We start from the raw sequence: 5,215 nt of genomic DNA, 5'->3' as shown, positions 1-5,215 counted from the left end.
ATAAGGTCCATTTCAAGACGAACTGGCTCAATTCAAGCCCGGACAGGCGCTTATTTCGTCAAACAAGAGACCGCTTCAAAAGCGAAAATTCTAATTTTTGCCCACAACACCCGACAAAGGTCCACAATAGCAAACACAATCTTTCCCGACTACAATACAACCTAGTGGGACCCATTACCCAAGCAAATAAACATGGCATTGTGAAATGAGACGGTTTTTTCACCTCACTCACGTTTTTCGAGCATAGGGGACGTAAACGGGGACCAAAATGCAAACTAAAAGCACCCTTATACTCCTAAACAGGTTTCTAACCTAATGCAATCATCAATTTCACTCGAAATGGGCTCAATCAAAAACGTCCAAATCGATTTTTAAGGGTACAAAATTCCGCCCTAATTCAATCAATCAAAAGACCAACAAACTCAAATGTATTCAAGAGGAAATACATACCTTGAGATGACATGTTGACAACGGCACGAACTGGAGTGAGCAAGAAGACCAACAATGGCGTTTTTTTGTTTGTTTTGTCAAGAGGATGAAGAAGACGAAGTGAGAATGGCGAGCAAACCAATCTCGCGTCTTTTACAGAAAAATAGGGAAGCCCCCTTACCTCGCCAAATAGCTCGCGCCTCAATAGGGTGCTCCCTGCTATATTCAGCAAAATTTTGGGCTTTGGCCCAATTTCCTATAACAAACCATAAATTCAAACGACGGCAATTAAAACCGTCATCTCAAAATAATAGTGAAAATTCAAAATTCACTATTCCTTCAAAATTAAAAAAAAGGGCGATTGAAACCGCCCTTTCAACGTCAACAATAATAGTGAAAATTTAAAATTCACTATTCAAACGACGGCAATTAAAACCGTCATTTCAACAATAATAGTGAAAATTCAAAATTCACTATTCCTTCAAATTTCAAAAAACGGCGATGAAAACCGCCATTTCAACTTCAAAAATAATTGTAAAAATTTAAAATTCACTATTTCTTTCACATGTCAACGGCGGCAACATAAACCGTCACTTCAAAAATAATAGTGAAAATTCAAATTCACTATTTCTTCAAATGTCAACGGCGGCAACATAAACCGTCACTTTAAAAATAATAGTGAAAATTCAAATTCACTATTTCTTCAAATGTCAACGGCGGCAACATAAACCGTCACTTCAAAAGCATAATAGTGAAATTCAAAATTCACTATTTCCACAGCTGCATCAAGTGTCCGCTATTTCAAAACAAGCCCATCCAACGCGGCTATTCTCACGGTCGATCAACCGACCCCACCATGACTGGCAAGTCTTACAACGCACCGCGGGTGGCGAGCCCTCCTCATATACGCACCATGGCTGGCGAGCCTTACAACGCACCGCGGTTGGCGAGCCCTCATCATGTACGCACCATGGCTGGTGAGCCTTACAACGCACCGCAGCTGGCGACCCCTCCTCATGTATGCACCATGGCTGGCGAGCCCTCCTCATATACGCACCATGGCTGGCGAGCCTTACAACGCACCACGGCTGGCAAGCCCTCCTCATGTATGCACCATGGCTGGCGAGCCTTACAACGCACCGCGGCTAGCGAGCCCTCCTCATATACGCACCATGGCTGGCGAGCCTTACAACGCACCGCGAATGGCGAGCCCTCCTCATATACGCACCATGGCTGGCGAGCCTTACAACGCACCACCGCTGGCGAGCCCTCCTCAGAGACGCACCATGGCTGGCGAGCCTTACAAAACACCGCGGCTGAAAAGCCCTCCCCATATACGCACCATGGCTGGCGAGCCTTACAACGCACCGTGGCTGGCGAGCCTTACAATGCACCGCGGCTGGCGAGCCCTCCTCATGTACGCATCATGGCTGGCGAGCCTTACTACGCACCATGGCTGGCGAGCCTTACAACACATTGCGGCTGGCGAGCCCTCCTCATGTACGCACCATGGCTGGCGAGCCTTACAACGCACCGCGGCTGGCGAGCCCTCCTCATATACGCACAATGGCTGGCGAGCTTTACAACGCACCGCGGTTAGCGAGCCCTCATCATGTACGCACCATGGCTGGCGAGCCTTATAATGCACCGCGGCTGGCGAGCCCTCCTCATGTACGCACCATGGCTGGCGAGCCTTACAACGCACCGCGGCTGGCGAGCCCTCCTCATGTACGTACCATGGCTGGCGAGCCTTACAATGCACCGCGGCTGGCGAGCCCTGGTCATATACGCACCATGGCTGGCGAGCCTTACAACGCACCGCGGCTGGCGAGCCCTCCTCATGTATGCACCATGGCTGGCGAGCCTTACAACGCACCGTGGCTAGCGAGCCCTCTTCATATACGCACCATAGCTGGCGCGCCTTACAATGCACCATGAATGGCGAGCCCTCCTCATATACGCACCATGGCTGGCGAGCCTTACAACGCACCACCGCTGGCGAGCCCTCCTCAGATACGCACCATGGCTGGCGAGCCTTACAACACACCGCGGCTGAAGAGCCCTCCTCATATACGCACCATGGCTGGCGAGCCTTACAACGCACCGTGGCTGGCGAGCCTTACAATGCACCGCGGCTGGCGAGCCCTCCTCATGTACGCATCATGGCTGGCGAGCCTTACTACGCACCATGGCTGGCGAGCCTTACTATGCACCATGGCTGGCGAGCCTTACTACGCACCATGGCTGGAGAGCCTTACAACGCACTGCGATTTGTGGTTTTGATTTTGGCAATTTTTGGAAAATTGGCTGATTTGTGTTTGCTGTGTTTGGTTACAAGCTTGGTTGTATGCTTACTTCATCCCTCTACGTCCGGGGACCACAGGTGGCGTCCCCTCGACTTACCCTGCCGTGAGGGCTTGGACGGTGGCTCGGAAGAAGTCGATTAAGTCGACTTATGAGGACTGCAGGCTTCGTGTGAACGCCCTTCGAGTTGCCGACGTAAGTAGTTCTTCCTTACTCCTATTTTGCAGAAATAGGGATACGATGACTAGGTAGCTTAGGAAGCCCCCAGTTAGCTGATTAGTTTTTCTTCTGTAGTTCGTCGGGTGGCCTTGGGAGCACTACACAGAGGTGCCGGCCGCTGTCAGGGAGCGTTTGCGATCTCGCAGCTCCTAGAGTCTGTACCTTGAGACGGCGATCGAGGCGGTTTGGTACCTCAGTGAGCGTTTAGCTCGTCACTGCTCTACTGAGACTTTCGTGGTACCGGTCGATCCGCCTAGGGTGTTGTTCCAGGAGTCGATACCCGACGAGGTCGAGGAGCACCTTCACGGTCAGGGAGGTGAGGAGCTGTTGCGGCGGGAGGTCGACTATGACACCTTCCGGTTGTCGAGGCTTGCCTGGTACCCGATCGAGGTGTGTTTTCCTCTGTTCTTTTGTTTTCATTATTTCTTTTGATAGGAGGGTTTGTTACCTTTGATGTAGACCCAAATTACAGGTAGTCGATACGTTGATGAGGACTCAGCCCCCAGTTTTCCCGGCGGAGACCACCTTTCAGGGGCTGGGCGGTGAGGAGCTACAGCTGCACCTGCCAGAGCCTGCGGTCGCTGAGGTGATCGACGTCGACATGGAGTGGAGGTTAAGTGTTCTGAGGGTGAGTTCCTAATCCGAATATTTTTCCTCATTTATATTTTACCTTGCATTGTATTAAAGGACCTTCTTGGTTGTAGGTGACGACCGCTAGTCATCAGGCTTTGTGGCGGATGGCTAACCGGTGGAAGGCACTTGCTGGTGACCTGGCTGCGAGGGAGGCTCGGCTTGCTCAGGTACTTTTTGTATGTTGTTTTTGTGTATTTTGTGTTGCATTTCACGTTTTTAGATCTTAATGATCTGTATTGTGTTTTGCAGGGTACTGCGGATTCGGCGGAGCTTGCTCGGTCCGTGCTGAGTTGGACATAGCCAGGTCGACGATCGAGGCCTAGGGGTTGGCGATCACCAGTCGAGATCAGGAGTTGAGGCGTCGTGAGGACGCGTTGCGGAGCCGAGATGCGGAGATTGCTTCCCTGAGGGCTCAGTTGGCTGCGGCGGAGTAGCTTCGTGTCACGATGGAGTACGAGACGCTGGAGATTTTCTAGAGAGGGAGTCTGAGCAGATGGTGGTGTCTGCCTTGGCTGCGACTCCTCGTGAGACCGAGACTGGTCCGACGGGAGTTGCTGAGTAGTTGTAGTAGCTTGTCCCTGTCTTGGACTTTTGTTTGTACATATTTACATTTTGCGTGAGGCGGTTTGTATATATGTGTTTTTGGATTGTGGTTTATTTTGTGATTTTTGGCTTTTTTGTGTTGTGTTTCGGAGAAGCGCTGTCGGCTGTCAGTTCCCCTTTTGCTTTGACCTAGTTCCTGCATCGTTAGTGTAGAAAACAGGCGACCGGTAGCACATACACATAAATGTAAACACGTAAAAAAGACATTTGATTGAAAACAAAATTTAACCGCGATGACAAGAAGTTAAAAATTGAAATGATATTTTGAAAAATTCCGCGACGAGTCGTCGTATTCGGACTTCTTAAAAAGAAATTGATTTGAAAATTTGAGCAATTAACTCGTGTCTTGAATTAAATTGCATTGAAATTGTTGAAATTGATTTGTCACTCGAAAAAATTCAAACTCAAACCGCCAGGGGTGAATTTTAGAATAGATTTTTGCGAGTGTATTTGATTTGATTTTTGTGAGATCAAGACTCGAATTTGTGAGTGCTTGAATTTTGAGGAAAACTGATGTTGTGTTATCAATTTTCGATTTTTATTTTTCGCTGGGAAAATTGCGAAAAAGCGAAAAAAATTTCGGAATTTCGACTGACATGGAAACGATCCGTCGCGGATCGGGGCGACTAGCCCTTCCCCCTTTAAAAAAAGAAAGAAAAATCTGTATGTTTAAAGCTGCGTCATAGAAACCGTGTCGGATTTCGTAAAACGCGAAAACAAGGAAATGTGAGTGTGAGGAAACACAAAATGTCCTGGACCATCCTGAAGAGGCGCGAGCATTCCGGCGGGAGGTTTGAGGTGCCCGGAGAAAACACAACTTGAAAGGGACAATTTAAGGTGGGAATCCTGAGAATAGGCCCAAAGAGGCGCGAGCCACTTGGCGATAGGAAGCAGCTCTCCCTTTTTCTGAAAAAAATGCGCTGATTGTTTTGTATAAATAGTGATGTTTGTGCTTCATTGTTTCATCATCCGAAACACGAAAACATCTCTATAAAACTTCTTCTTCTTCTTCCACAAAATATTTCAT

Source organism: Silene latifolia, chromosome Y (assembly GCF_048544455.1).
Source record: "Silene latifolia isolate original U9 population chromosome Y, ASM4854445v1, whole genome shotgun sequence".
Lineage (NCBI taxonomy): Eukaryota > Viridiplantae > Streptophyta > Magnoliopsida > Caryophyllales > Caryophyllaceae > Silene > Silene latifolia.
This window is presented reverse-complemented; position numbering follows the sequence as displayed.